At 44.8% G+C, this 16,248-nt stretch overlaps 1 long non-coding RNA gene across 1 annotated transcript; it reads right to left on the bottom strand.

Moving 5' to 3' along the window:
• Positions 1-1,631: 1,631 nt before the first annotated feature.
• Positions 1,632-13,509, bottom strand: LOC138923664 (uncharacterized). Its single transcript, XR_011437633.1, has 3 exons — positions 12,041-13,509; positions 4,176-7,146; positions 1,632-4,091 (listed from the first exon to the last, which is right to left on the bottom strand). It is a non-coding gene; the product is annotated as an uncharacterized lncRNA (long non-coding RNA).
• Between the last annotated feature and the right edge of the window lie 2,739 nt (positions 13,510-16,248).

The following is a 16,248-nucleotide window of genomic DNA, read 5'->3' on the forward strand; positions in this document are numbered from 1 at the left end:
AATCTGCTGATAGCGAGTGAGAAAATAGCGGGCTTGCTTTGTGTAAGGTCCTACACTCCCTTCACTCCTTTGCTCATTTCAACCTGTCTGGCCAAGGAGAGATAATTGCATTAAATCACCTGGCAACTTAAATGCTCTCATTTTTAGCATCAAAGGAGACTTTCTCTTTAACCAATTAAAAACCTAAGGTCTCCTTGGCAAGTAGGAAAGCCTTAGAACTAGAATTTGGCCAGGTGTTGGATTTGACAGCAGAGCTTCTGGGTCCCAAAGGAAGCTTCTGGCGGGGCTTAATCAGGCCCCCCGGCAAAGGAACCCACAGGTGCCCCAGGACAATAGTGGCCTGCACATCTCCCACGAGATACTAAGCTCCTGGAGAGAGAGCACTCACCATGGGCCCTATTTTCACGACTCTTCCATTGAATTCTCTACCTAACCCCTTCTTGGGCACAGAGATTGTCCTTCCTCACCCGATTCCTGTACAGGGGCGAGGATTAAAGAGAGAGCTCACAGACTCTTCGAGATGCAGTGAGAGGGCAGGAAATAAGCATCTTAACAAGGCATTTGTGGCAGTTTTCGGGGTCATGCAAGTCAGATAAAAAGATGAGAAATGGACATTTAATTAGGGTCAGTGAAAGGAGAAAGGGTGTGGCACCTAGAAATGAATTTTTCTTTTTGAAGCTGTAAACAGAACCTCAGAGTCCTTTGGCTCATTTGCCCTGTGGAAGCAGTTTTCTAACTGAAGAGCTTGCGATTCACCCATCTTCCTGTAGAAGACATAAGCAGATCTAGGGAGCTTTAGATAAGGCCCTTTAAAAATAAATGCAAAAGAAGGAAATTAATATCTTCCATCCTGGCAGCTCTTCTTGGGTCCCCTCCTACTCTGGGAGTTTTCAGTGCGTAGATTTGGAGGAAAAAAATATTCAAACATGAAACTGATTGTTCAATCCCACGTCAGTTTCATTTTCCAGCTTTCTGGCAGATCGCCTGCTGAGCCAACTGCGTGTCCTCCAGTTCTCTAGAAATGCACTTGTTCAAAAGGTCGCAAACACCTGCTACCATTCTAAGTTGAGCCCGAGTTCCTCTACCGGCTGCAGGGATCCTGCTGCTGAGAGGAAGTCTGGCCTCATGGAAAGAGCTTCTATGCTCAAGTCCCAGATTTGAATCTCAGGTCCTTCTCTTGTGCAGGTTATTTGACTCTGTAGGTTGGTTTCCTCCTCCAAGAACAGAGATGAAATGAGTGATGGAGGTGGGTTCACAATCTCCTTGTGAGAATGCAATGGAAGAATAATAATAAATAAAGCTCCTGCTACACAGTATCAGGAGAGTAATAAATAAGGCTCCTGATATACTCCTGAGAACAAACAAAGCTCCTCATGCACTGTAGTAGGAGCCCAAGAAAAGGGGCTCCACTCCGCCCTGTCTGACCTGCAGCTCAGCTGAGGTTATGATCCTTCCTCCCAGTCCATAAGAAAAAGGAGAGGGGAGGGACCAGTGTTCTCTATGCCCCCTGCCTGATCCCGTTGGAGGCGGCTCAGCATAGGCTCCTGTGCTGTGCCTTCCGAGGAGGAGCTAGTGCTGATAGAGGATAAGGAGAGCAGAAGGCTGGCCCTTTTTCATTTCAAGGAATCAGATAAAGGAGAATCTATGTGCTGGACTTTAATTGCAATCAGTAAACATTTGTGGAGCACAGACCGTACGTCCATCCTGTGCTTGGTTACTGAGATTGAAGAAATGAGTAAGACTTGGCCCCTCCTCCAAGCCTCTCCACATCTTGATGCGCAGCTATCTAAGAACGCAGAACATCTTTCAATCCATCTAGTTTCCCAAGAAATTGTGGTGATTCCATGTTTTATTATACTACATTGGCTTATTTTTATTTTAATAAAAAATTTATATGCAAAAGAAAAGCATATTTTTTCCTCTCTCTTAATCCATAAACCTCATTGACATTTAAGATTAACTTAATTTCTAATAATATAAACAGGAAGTGACTTTTTCTTAAAGTTACTAAATAAATAAAGCCAACCATATTTTCATTGAAATAAAATTTGACAAAACAGTTTTTAAGTTCTGGAGAAGAACTCATTCTCTAAATGAGTAATTAAAACCTGCTTAATCTAATAAAGTAGATTCTCTATGGACCTCCTATAATAGACAAAATTTTGTTAATCTGAGTTGAGCGATAATATGAATTTAGAGGAAATAAACTGCATTTTGGGGGAAAAAACAAACACGTTATATGTAAGAACTCTCATTTATCCACACTGGCTCCCCAGTGGACCCCAAGAACTGTATTTACAAAAAAGCCTGCACAGCATTTGATAGGTAACTGTCTTCTCCAGCTGGGAAGTGGAAAACCAAACTCCCTCCAGTGATGGCTAGGGATGTTTTCCTTTGGGAAGACAGAGTTTGTTTTTCTGCTCCTTCTTTCGCCCAGGTCAAACTGATCTTGTTGATCGGACACTTCCTCTCTTGTCCAACAATTTCCCACTGAAAAGTGAGACCATTCTGGTCAACTAGCTTTTCCCGTGCCAGCAAAGGGAGCTCCGTGCAGACTGGAGGATGGCATTGTCTGATCATCCTCCCAAGGGAGAGGATACAGTGCAAAATTCTTCCTCCAGGGCCTCCCAGAAGTGTGGCTGACACAAGAGTGGATCATAATCTGGGTTATGGCACCTTTGAGCATAAACATGCTACTTAGAATGTCACATATATGTGTTATATATGTATGTATCTGCAAAGATACAACCGTGTATATATCTCTGTATTGTCAAGAAAGAAGCCTTGATGAGGCCAACAAAGGTTTCCTTAGACCCTAGAGCTCTCTAAAGAACTTGCTTTAATTAATAGATCAGAATAGTTTGTATTCAACATATCAAATAAGTAGATGATTGATAGATAAATAGATAGATTGATTTAGAAGTCAGATAGACCTGTTTATACCAATTACTGGCTGAAGGAGCCTTGATAAGGTATTAAGTTTTCCTAAACCTAAATTTACTTGTCTGTAAAATGGGTTCAATTACCTCTCCAGATGGTTTCAAGGCATAAATGAAACAGTGTCTGTAAAGTGCTTATTAAAGTGACTTACATAATACAAGCCTCAATACAGAGAAAACATTACCAGCATCATTCTTGTTGAGGAACAGTTAATTTGGGGGCATCTTTGTGAGGTGGGGATTTCAGAACGGTAAGGAGACAGACTGCATTAATGGAAAGCCTCCCACACACATCCGTGTAAATGGATACTTCCCGCAACAATGCACAGCTTAAGGGGGGCCAGTCACCTGGTGGTCAAATGTTTCCCAAGTCGCTGAGGGTGAGACAGTGCTGCTGGGGAACCCAGCTTGAGTTCCTGGTTCAAGAATCACACCTGTGAAATTCGATCCAGGTGGGAAATTCTTCGAGTTGACTCTGCTGAAGCCATGGTTCATTATCAAGTTATTTCTCTGGGTCACTCTGAGGTCATCTCCTTAATTAACGTATCAGCCAAGAGATGCCACAAAATCCAAGCTGCTCAGCCTTTGCCTCCAAGTCCATCACAGCCCCTCTCCTTCACTGAAAACTTTTTTGGTGCCAGGCACCAGGCAAAGAGCCTCTGTACATCACTTTATTTAATCTTCTAACAACCCTCTCGGGGAGCGGCTACAACAATCACCATTTAAAGATGAAGAATCTAGGGGCCTGCCCGGTGGCGCAGTGGTTAGTGCGCACGTTCCACATCAGCGGGCTGGGGCTCGCCAGTTCGGATCCTGGGTGCGGACGTGGCACCACTTGGCACGCCATGCTGTGGCAGGCATCCCACATATAAAGTAGAGGAAGATGGGCATAGACATTAGCTCAGGGCCAGTCTTCCTCAGCAAAAAGAGGAGGATTGGCAGCAGTTAGCTCAGGACTAATCTTTCCAAAAAAAAAACAAAAAAAGATGAAGACTCTCAGGCTTGCAAGCTCCAGTCATTTGCCCAGGATCACAGCTAGCAAACGGTGGAGCCGAAATTGCAGGAAACCGTGGAGATCTTTCCATCAGGCTATGCTCCCCAGAAAACCATTAATCCCACTTTTCTCTCCTCTGTCACGTGTTTATATTGCATCTGAGAACAAAAGGAGGTTTAAAATCCTCATTTTTCTCACCTGCTAAAGAGCAACACAGCCTGTTGTTACTAATCAAGCCTTACCTTGCTCCAGGCTCTCCAGACTATTCCGCCTATCCTCATATGGCATCTCTGATCACCCCAATCCGTGCTAGGGATTCCTTCCAGCCTTTCAAAAAACAACTGGTAACAATTTAGCAATTAGTTTAAATCTCTTTAGTTGGGCTAAGATGCCCCTTTTCAGGGGCACCTGGTTGGAGCAAGAGTGCCACCTGGTGGAACATTTGGGTCACTGCCAACACTTGTTCCTTGGTCAAAGGTGGCAAAGCCGGCTTTGAACAGAAATGGACAAGGAGCAGTGTTCACGCCGCCTGGGACCGTGCCCAGAAATAACTCAGCAGCGTCCAGGCACGAACTTACTGAAACTCAAAGTCTTGCTGAAACACAAGTTTGGGACGTTAAGGGTATGCGTGTCTTGGCTTCAAAGCCTGGGGCTGGAATTAGGGTAATTCGGAGGGTGAGGCAAGGCCAGGCAAGTGCAGGATTGCATCCTGTCTTCATTTAAAATTTTGAAATTTTATTCATCATGGATTTTTGCATTAATTTTTACTTTTTAAGATTGCATTAAAATACTATTTATCTTGATTAGTGAGTTTTTTGGCATCTCTCCCTTACATTTGACACCCACTGCAAATGCCTCGCTTGCCTCACTCTGGTGTCCGCCCTGCTGAAGCTCTCTGGAAAAGGATTCAGTTTCCTTTCAAAGCTCTGTCTATAAGGGAGCTCCACACAGCTCCTGTCGTTCTGCCTTCACTCTTCCCATCTGAGAACGGTCTTGGTGTCCCACAGTCCCTCCTGCCCCACTCGATTCACCAACTCAAGTGAAAAGGAAGTACATACGCCGGCGGACACACTTCAGTCTAACTAGTGAACAGTCTGACAGAAAACGTTTGCCATCACTGATCTCACCGCAGATTACTGCTCTTCAGCAGGCAGCTGACTTGCCAAGCTAAAAAGCTGCTTCTCCTTTTGCCAGGTCCAAGACCACTCGGCCACAACAAGCCTGGGCGAGGACGCTTGTCAACACCACGTGCCCTCACCTAACCTTGGTCAGGGCAAGCTGAAGGCCTGCCTGGGGATGTTCCTGTCTCAAGAATGTCCGAGCTGAATGCCCACATCAGGCCCGGTCACCGTAAAGCACTGTGTCTACACTGGGTCATTCCAGTTCTCTGACCCACAGCCTGAAGCTAGGTGGGGAGTTCTTTACCTGGAGTGTAGAAGTGACTTTGGAAGGGGGGATGGTTCTGGAAACTTCTCAAATTTTATGCAAAACTACATGCATTTTTCTGGGGAGATGGTTTATCACTTTCCTTCCACTCCCCAAAGATCCCTGACCGGTAAAGGGTAAGAATCACAACGGTTTTCATGAAGGCCCTCAGGGTTTATCACGGGTCTATGCAAGGAATAGCAACAAGCAACATCTTCCTATGCCTGGCCTGGTAAAACAAATATCAATGGCCTTATCAGTGGTATATAAACAGTGTGGGGCGATCCTGATAAAAGGCCCAAGCATTTTTCAGAGTTCAGAGGAAGGAAAAAATCCTCTCTTGATAAAGTGGAATCTCCGCTGGATGTTGAGAACTGGAGAGTCCACGTTGCCTTCCCTGCCTTTTGTTCCCCACTTAAAATCTCTTTCAGCCTTGCTATTTTCAAGCAAAGTTCTTTTGCAAGCTCCAGACTTTCCTCTAGAATATCCTTCTGCCCTTTTGGCATCCTCCACTCATCCTTCAAGATCAGTTTTCTCAACATTTCCGGGCAGGGCTATGTACCTCACATAGTCCTGTTATCACATAGATGACTTTTCTAGAATTATTTGCATATTTATCTACAAGACTGTGATCCCATCAAGGCAGGAACCCAATTGTATTAGTTTCCATATCCCCAGCACCTAGCACAGAGTATAAAAAAAAAAAAAGGTTAGATGGATGAATAAAGAAACAGATCCATGAATAAATGAACAATCCCCCTGACCACCTTCATTTCCTAGATGGGGAAAGTGGCCCTCTGATAGACACCAGCATGCCAATGAGACTGAGCCAGGCAGGGCGTCCCCAGGAGCCACACCCAGGCCAGCTGCAGGCCACTCGGCAGCTGTGTGGGTCTGAGATCCTGCCGCACCCTCCAGCCTCTTGGCAGTTCTTGCTCCAGCATGCCACCATGTCTCACTTTCTCTTCTATTTTGCTCCTTGGTTCAGAGCACACAGTAGGGAGACACGAACCAGGGGAATTCAGAGGTAAGAAATGGTGACTGGCAGATGCCAGCTGTCCCCCTGGCAGGGTCTGGGAAACCTGAATCTTCTCTGTGACTCTGTCCTTACCACAGTGAGGACCAAAATGAGAAACTCTGACTCTTTCAAACTTACTTCACCAGCAGGATCCTGAGAGCTGAATTTCAGGCCCAGAAATGCATTGTCCATGAACCTAAACAGCGAATTTTACTTTGCTTCCTCCCACCGGAATTAGATTCACGAGAAGTCTGATAAAATCTCCAAACGGCTGCTCCAAGCTCTGCTTGTCCCAGACCCATGGCAGAAACTGGAAAGAGCTGGGAGGAGGGAAGCCTCGCCAGCTGGTTCTGGTCCTGCCCTGAAGTGGGGGAAAACGCCTCTGAGGGGACCCGTAGGCCCAAACACAGCTGTGGTCATTACTGAATCATTAGACTTGCCACAAACGAGAGAAAAGTTTCAAACAGCGAAGAGGACTTCTCCGTGGTCTGCTGAATGGGGTTTCTCTTTGTGTTTTGGTTCCTTCTGGTGGCGTGGCCTGGCCTGCAGGGTTTCCTCAAAGCCGCAGGAGCCCCTCAGCCCCTCATGTTGCCTCTCAGGAGCTCTCCTCAGTGGGGCAAAGGACATCTTTTTTTTTTTTTTTTTTTTTTTAAGGTAGGTAAGTCTGGAAAAGACTCAGAGTTTTGAGTCATTGTTTTGTGCACAGTGATTTGACCTTCTCTGATCCACTTCTCAGAATTACAGGTCCCTTTTCTGAAGAACACAAAAGCCTACAGAGGAAAACAGGAATATTCCAAATTTATAACTGGAAAAAGGGAAACCCCGTCACGCAAATGTTCGCCCGGTTCAGTCGCCCCACCTCTTCCAGATGTTGGTAGAAATGGCCCACTTACCTCTCATCCCACAGTTTTCTGTCCTAAGTCTTATCCGTCACTCTATACCCTAGATCTTTCTGTTCCCTTTCGTACCTACTAAGTGTGTAATAAATATTAATTGACAGACTAAAGGCAAATTAAAGCTAAGAGCATTTTATTTATTTATTTATTTTTTGTGAGGAAGATTGGCCCTGAGCTAACATCTGTTGCCACCTTCCTCTTTTTGCTTGAGGAAGATTGTCACTGAGCTAATATCTGTGCCAATCCTCCTCTATTTTATGTGGGACACTGCCACAGTGTGGCTGAACGAGTGGTGCTAGGTCCACGCCCAGTGTCCAAACCTGCAAACCCTGGGCTGCCAAAGCAGAGCATGTGAACTTAACCACTACGCCACTGGGCCGGCCCCGAGCCAAGAACATTTTTATAAAAACAGAAACCATTTAGAAAGTATAACTACAGGCCAGGCGCTTTATATCAAGTTTAATCCTCACTGCAACTCTGTAAGGGAGGTGTTTTTACTCTATTTTACAGATGAGTAAACCAGCGCTTGGAAGGGTTCTGGGAACACAAACTACTTAGTGGTGTAGCTAGAATTCCAGGGCTGTCTTACCTGCAAAGCTGTGCATTCTGGAGTTCCCAGCGTTTCAGCGAATGACCCAGGGAAGTTTCCACTTCCTGAGCATAGTAACAGGGACCTGAGGGATCAGGACACCATGTAAAATACGTCCATGCTCAGAGCAGGGAGAGCCCCACTAGCATGCTGGAGTTATTAGAGCTTTTCCTGGCAGAGCTGCACGTGGTGCCCAGGTGAAGCCCTCATTCCTAAAATCCTGCCATTGCCTCTTAACCGAGCCCAGCTCTTCTCATTCCCGTCCACCTTGGGTGGGTATCAGGCTAAAACTTCCTTTGTCTCCTCCTTCTGACTAGCTGTGAGCTGGGAGTGTGGCACAGTACGGTGGTTCTGAGGATGTGTGTGACTGCTGACGCTCACTATAGTCATGCCGGTAGCTGATATCCCTGATTCTCTTCCAGCACTTTTTTTTTTTAACGATTGGCACCTGAGCTAACAACTGTTGCCAATCCTCTTTTTTTTTCTTTCCTGCTTTTTCTCCCTAAATCCCCCTAGTACATAGTTGTATGTTTTAGTTGTATGTTTTAGTTGTGGGTACTTCTAGTTGTGGCATGTGGGACACCACCTTCGCGGGGCATGACTGAGCGGTGCCATGTCCGCGCCCAGGATCCAAACCAGTGAAATCCCGGGCTGCCAAAGCGGGGCGCGTGAACATAACCATTCAGCCATGGGGCCGGCCCCTCTTCCAGCACTCTTTACCGTAGAAGACAGACTGGACCTCAAAATCCTTCTCAACACAACATTGCAGGGAGCCACTCCCAATCAATCATCATTGCTCTGAGAGTAAGCCTATTTGTGTGGCATAGCAAGTGATCAATAGAATTTCATTTCCAGTTCCTTCCATCTTTCCTGCCTGCCTTCCCCAGTGTTTCTGGGATGGATAGCGGGATAGATGGGTGGAGGAATAGATGGATGGATGGGCAGATGAAGGGAAATTGAGTTCTCAGCTGACAGAGGAGCCCTGGTTGATACCACTCCTAATTGTGCTGATTTCTCTCAATGCCGATGCTTCCTTAACAAAACTTGCTCTTGGAATGAGGCATATTTTGTGGCATTTGTTACAGGAACTAGTGAGATTGTGGGGTCATTCCGAGGCCGTGGAGGATCCTTAGCGTCAGCATTTTTTTTTCACTCAGTCTCATTTCCTCCCCCTCGAACATATGTCTGAGCTTAAAAACATCCATTCACCCCATACTTCCTTCTTCTTTTTAAAGCTCAAGCTGACAAGAGAAATTTCTTCTCCCACTCATCTTTTTTTTCTATACAGGGGAAACTACTTACAGCTCCACTGTGGGGTGTGTAGGAATGGCCAATGATTGAAAACTCTTCTGTGTCTTGGAGCCATCAGCATCCTTAACCTGTGCTATTAGCTGCCTAAAGGTTCAGCAGCATCCCATGATTGAGCTGTGGACAGGAAAGTGTGTTTTTCCAAGGCCCTTTCAGAAGCCCTGGCTTTTGGTTTTGAACTAATCCAATTATGGTGATATCAGGATATTCTTTCCCTTAGCAAATACCGCTCAGTGTTTGAGAGGAAGGAAATGTTAAGAAATTTTTGTTCAAGAGAGTTTAAAGAGGAATAAAATAAAGCAACATTTTTGAGATTTGAGTACAAGTAAATCAAAAGCATATGGATTGTGTGCTGTTAAAACATGCTTTTGTTTCCCCAGGAAGGAAAAAATTCTTGGGAAAAATATATTTTAAAAAATGGCATAGACTGGAAAATAGCTAGAGATTTTTAAGAAACCCAAAATGTAGCAAGGATGGTCCAGTTCTAGTTATTAACATCCCAGAACCAGCGGGGGAGTAAAATTAGGTGGTAAAATGATTATATAATTATTTGTTATTCCAAGCGGGAAGTGACACATTTCTTACATATTTCTAAAAACAAAAAATGCTATACTGAGGTCTAGGAGATGAGGTTTTCTTTCGTCGTCTTCATTTTGATATTAGTTATGATAACAATTTCTTTTACTGAACTCACAGACTGTGAAAGGTCAAGGTGCAGAGGTGAAGGCAGGGGCCCTGGAGTCAGACTGCTGGCTGGACTCACGGCTCTGCCCCCATTAGCCATGGGATCCTGGGGGAGTTCATTCACCTCTCTGTGCCCTAGTTTACTCATCTGGAAAGTGAGAAGAAGAATAATAATAGTTGATACACTTGCCACCTGGAGTAAATGCTGCTGCACAGGAAGCTCTCAGTAAATGTTAGCTGGTATTATTTGCCATCCTTCCTGGAATGCTCTGGCACTAGATAACTCCATGACTCAGTCACTTGCTTCAAAACTGACAAAGAGGGGCCCGCTTGTGGCCGGGGTGGGGGGTTAAGTTCGCGCGCTCCGCATCGGCGGCCCGGGGTTTTCCAGTTCTGATGCTGTGCGCAGACCTACACACCGCTCATCAAGCCATGGGGCGACCCCCAGAGAAGAACTGGAATGACTTACAACTAGGATATGCAACTATGTGCTGGGGCTTTAAAAAAAAAAAACTGACAAAGAAAAAAATGGAATGAAATGAAAGTGCAGCCATTACAACCAACATTAAAGACTTAAAAAAGGATTAAAAGAAAATATTAGGAACAACTGTACACTAACAAAATAGATGACCTAGATGAAACAGAAAATTCTTAGGAACACACAAATTAACTAAACTGACTCAAGAAGAAATAGAAAATGGAAAACTCAAGAAGAAATAGAAATAGAAAACAGCAGACCTATAACAAGTAAAGAGGTTGAATCAGTGATCAAAACCTCCCAATGAAAACAAGTCCAGGACAAGAGGTCTTCACGGGTGAATTGTACTAAACATTTAAAGAAAAGTTAATACTAATCCTTCTCAAACTCTTCCGAAAAATAGCAGGGAAGACTTCCTCACTCAGTATTACTCTGATCCAAAGTTTGTCACTCATCTCTTTCAGGACTCTGCCTTCCTGACTCTCCCATATCAATATAGTGTCACCTCCCCCTGGCCTCACTTAGTCCCTCACACCGATTTACTTTTCTTCATAGAACTCATTACCATCTGATATATTATATATTTATTTGCTTACTTATTTATTGACTCTCTTCTCCCACTAGAATGTAAGCTCCATCAGAGCAGAGGATTTTTTTCCACCGTTGAATCCTCAATGCCTAGAATAGTGCCTAACAAATAATAGGCGCTCACAAGAATTTACTGAATGAATAAAGAAATTGTCTAATCATTCTTGCACTGAGAACAGAGTGAAAACTAGAGAGGACCTGGGTATTGCCGAACTCCCAGATATAGCTGACTAGAAGAAAAGGAGCCTTCAAAACCAGACAACCAAGAAAGCGTCGAGTCAGGGAAACAAAGGGAAATGAGATTTCTGAAAAGCAGGGACTGGTCAGCAGTGTCAATTAATGCTGAGAAATCAAGAACAATGAGAACAAAGAGTCCATTGGATTGAGCTGCATGAAGGTCATTGGCCACCTGAGTGAGAGTCATCTGGGGGCATCATAAGGCTGGAAGCCAAAAGCCAGGCAGCTTTGAGGGGTGAGCAAGGGGAGGCAGTACCTTCGGACAACATTTTAAAGATGTTTTCCTATAAAGAAGAAAGTACAGAGATAGGAAAGCTGCTGGAAAGGGTGGGGGACATGTGAGGATCTTGTCTCACTTATCCCACTTATGTAAGTGGGAAAAACATGCTGCTGTCTAAAAGCCTAAGGAAGGAACTCAGCTGAGAAAAGAAGTTGAATGCACACAAGAGGACAAGGTTCCGGGGAGGAGAGAGATGGGGCCAGACCCTAGGACTGGCTTTAGCACGGAGGAGCAACCTTCCCTACCCCCTCCGATGGCAGACCAACAAAGACTACAGGAAAAGAAGGGCCAAGAGGCCACATGACGCCCTCACCAGCCCCAACGAGGACCCAGGTCTACTGACAGCCAGTCCACTGCTCTTTGTACTATGTAGTTTTGTTCTCTTGCTCAAATTAGAATGTTCAAGAGGCAATGAGGAGGTGAGATGGATAAAAACCTAAGCTGATGAGTAGAAACTGCCTACCACAATAGACTGTCATGTCAGACTGTTACGGAAGGCACTTTTTCCCACTCAGATGCTCCCTTCCCTGCGGTGTGAGCCCTATTTGTATAGGTCTCCTTGCAGCCCCCACTTACCCCTCCCCAGGACATTGGAGGGACTGACCTGATTGGTGAGTCTGTGAGGAGAAGCTGAGCATGCGCAGCCTGGCCCCTTTCTGTCGCTCTTCCTTTTAGGAAATAGAGAAAACATGCTCTAGGTGGCTCTCGAACCCGTGGGAAGCATACCAGTAAAGCTTCGCTCCACGCCTGCCCTGTGTGGAGGCCAGCAATGGTCCGACCCTGCCTGTGGCCAGATGGTCCTTCAATACCTGTGCTCAGTACTAGGAAGTCCATCTGCCTACAGATATATTCCACTTTCTCCGGTGTCAGCTTTATCAGTAGGAAGGATGCTCTTTTAGCCTCCGTCCGCCTTTCTCTTTTCTCTTTTTTTTTTTCCAGTGGGTTCAGAAAAAGATGAGGAAGAAGAGAACTAATTACTTCAGCAGGAATTACACTATTAAAATTGGCAGATGAAACTTGATTCTCAAAATCATTCTTTTCAAGATATGAAGACCAAAAAAAACCCATAAAACACAATATGAATATTTTCTGATATAATTTCAATAATGAAAGTGCATTCTTTTCAGAGAAGAAGAACCTCACAGCGTATAAGAGAGGCTGATTCCTTTCCTGGATGTGTAAACCCAAAGGATCTGCTTTCTTAATTCAGTTGGCCAAAAGTACAAAATCACAGTTGATAGTTTCTTCAGCTCTTTCCAAGATTCCACTGTTTTCTGTCTGGAAACAGCCATTGCCACATCCACAGTTTCAAACTTGAGAAAATGATCCAGAATCATCACAACATGTGCAGAGGCTGCACAGCAATAACCATTCTACGAGGGCAGGCGAGAAACCTGCCAATGCACATTCTTCGTTGATGAGAAAAATGCAACAACGACTGTAAAATTAGGTGTTGGCACCATATTTAGCCATGGATTCAGTCTTCAACTCACTTCTCGCCAACTTTTTCAGTGCCAAATAGTTGATCCTAATAATTATTTCAGAAATAGTCACTATCACCTTCTCCAATTACTTCAGCCTCCATATTTCAAATTGAAAAGTATTAGCCTTGACTGTACAGCTTCTCTCTACTGCTCCTAAGTTGCTGTTTGGAAATTCACCAAATAATCTTTAGGCCTATCAGGGAAGACAAAGATTATCAGCGAAATCCCTCTTGTAATTTTTCTTGCAAGCTATTTTAAGAAACAACGAGGCTGCGGGTTATTCACAGACTTTATGGCGCATCAGAATCCGTGGGAGATTAGATGTCTAGGGTGGGAATGTGGGCAAGGGCTAAGAGAGCTGGTGAATATGAGGCTGAAGGAGACACTGCAAAACTCAGAGCAGAGGCGTGTGGTCCACACGCTACCCGAGCCCTGCGGGGAATGGCCTCCAACCATCTTGCATCCTTGTAGCCGTTGTTCAGATTCAAAGTTGCCAGAGACAGGATCTGGCCCCTGTGGTTTCTAAGAGGCAGTCACTTCCCTCCACCATAACTCCTCCTCCAAAAAACAGCCTGTGGTGGGAAGCTCCCTAAAAGGAAGATGGAGTGCTATTAGAATGCGGGATTGGTTGCTGGCAGCAAAGCTGGGCAAATGCCCCCCATACCTGGGCCCCATGGGGGAGTCCGGCGAGCATCAGTTCAGTAGCTTAATTCATCCATGATGATTCATTGCATGGTGATCCTGAGAGCTCTCATTCATTCTGAGTTCATTCACTACATGGTGATTGAGCCCTTCCGGGTAGAGATACATCAGTAAACAAAGCGGACACAGTCCCTGCCTTCATGGAGCTCACAGCCCCCTTAAACCATCCACCTCGACTTATAAGCCACTGAGTTCATCCTTGTTGTCATGAGCCCACACTGGCTGTTAAATGGGCCTACCCAAACCTCAGCCCTGGTCTGATAGAAAGTCTGGGTGGGAAGGATACCACTGGCACAGAGTCAGAATTCTAAGGACAGACATCTCTGCGTTCAGCTCCTCTGCAGATTAAACAGTGAGCTTGGTGTGGACACAAGGAAATGCAGAATGTGATAATGTCACAGAGGATTGATCACCAGCTGGTGACCCTGAGGGGTCAGCAGACAACAGAATAGCTTGCTGGAAACTTTGTACTGAGTGATTTTGGCACATAGTTCAAATAAATAAACATTCCCATTTCGGCAGATTCGTTTGTAGGAAATAATAATTTTACATTCAAAGAATGAACTGAGCTACCTAGAATGTGTAGTGTGTGTGCATGTGTCTAGGTGTGTTAACTAGCAAGTATGAGGATGAGTCATGTTTTTTTTCTTGTTTTATAAAAAAGTGACATCTGGGCATCCCTGGTGGTCAATGTCACGGAAAAATTACAAGCCTTGGGGGCTTCTTGATCTAACTCTCTAAATTATTTATCAGTGTGGACTCTGAGCAAATTACTAACTTCTCTGAGGTTAGCTCTCTGTGGTCTGACGAGATTCTCCTCATCTATAATGTTAGAATAACGATATCTACATTCATCACGCACTTACCACGTGCCAGACACTGTGCTGAAAATTTTAAGTATATTATGTAACTTAATTTGTCCCAAAATGCATTGAAGTTTTATTTATACTGATTTTGCACATGAAGACTCAGACACAGAGCAGTTAAGTAACTTGCCCAAGGTCACGAAGCTGGCAAGTGTCCTAAAGGCAGGATTTTAACCCAGCTGCATCTGACGCCAAAGCCCATGCTCTCCAAAGCCTCATTCTGCTACCTTCTCATGGGGTGTTTCTGGCAGGACAGGTGCAGCTGCAGGTACCAAAACCCTCAAAATTCTCCCTCACAATCATCAGGGACAGCAGCTCCTGCTTGTTGCTTTATCTTTTTCAACAAGCGGATTCCACCTTATGGTATAAGATGGCTTTTGTGTCCAGCTATCATGTCCACATTCCAGTCAGCATAGAAAGGAAGAGTCAAAAGGGCATGTTACCTTCTGTTAAGGACGCTTCCTGAAAATTGCATACAGTACTTCTGCTTACATCCCATTGATCACATGGGCAAAGAGAGCCTCAAGGGAAGCTGGGCTATGTGATCTTATTGCAGGAAGTCATGTGCCTAGCTAAAACATGTGGGATTGTATCATTAAGGAAGAAGGGAAGGCTGGATTCTGGCACACAGGGTTATTGAAACTGGGAGGGATAATGTATACGAAACTCTTAGTTCACTGCTGGGCACACAGTAGGTACCTGGAACATAACACTGGTACTCATATTATTGACCCATATCTGGCATCCACTGGAACAAAGGCAGAAAATCATGCATTCAAATCAGGCAAGGCAAGATCACAGTAAAAGGGTAGGAGACGGAAAGATTTTTAAATCGCCATGATCTTATGTTTTGGCAACTCCTTTTTCACTCACAAAAAAGCACCACCTTTGCTCATCTGCAGCATTCCCAGGACGACATGGAGGGTGATAATGGGGAGATGCTTCAGCAGCCATCCCTAGCAGAATCAGTGCACACGACATGACCCCCTGGCTGATAGTATCACAGGTGACGGTCAGTAAGTAATTTCTACTGCAGCAGTTAATGGAAATGCAGTTTTCATTACAGTAAGAAAATTGAAATCTCAGCCCGCCTCTGTGGGTTCCATCTGGCCCATCCCTCATTTCTCATAAGATTGTGTGTTGTTTCCATTCCCCTCATGATTAAGCTTTATCATGAAGGGTAGGGGGAGTGGGGTAATTGAAATCCCAGGGAAATCTCCATATCACACTGCCATTTAACAATCTTCTTCAACCATCCTGATACCAGGGCTCCAAGCAATTAGGGAAGGATCACTTTTTAATTCAAGGTGGAGATATTACCTAGTAGTTTCAGATGGCTGGCCTGAGGTGAAGTGACAAACATGCAGCCAGTACGGAAAGAGGAGAAAAGAGGAAAGAGTGTGGCACCAAGGGACCTATGTCATTGAAAAGTTCTCAAATGTATGAACAGCTTCCCTTGGGTGGGACGTGTTTGGGGCATTGACACTCTGAATGGCTCTCAGCACAAAGTAAGTTTTCAACTCCATTTGGCTCTTGCTCTTTGAACTGCAAATGATCTATGGCAAATTTTCTGCCTTGTTGAGGAAAGTTAACTGAACACGATGAAGACTTGCTCCCTCAAATGCCCCTTTCCTCTGAATTCTGGGTCATTGCCCCTCAGCTCCTGACCTGTCACAGGCCCCTCATGTCCTCTCCTGTCACTGCTGGCTCCTTCCTTGCAGCTCTTATTTTTGCCTACAGAGTAGGCAAGGAGCTAACAG

This window comes from Equus caballus, chromosome 3, assembly GCF_041296265.1.
Source record: "Equus caballus isolate H_3958 breed thoroughbred chromosome 3, TB-T2T, whole genome shotgun sequence".
Taxonomy (NCBI): domain Eukaryota; kingdom Metazoa; phylum Chordata; class Mammalia; order Perissodactyla; family Equidae; genus Equus; species Equus caballus.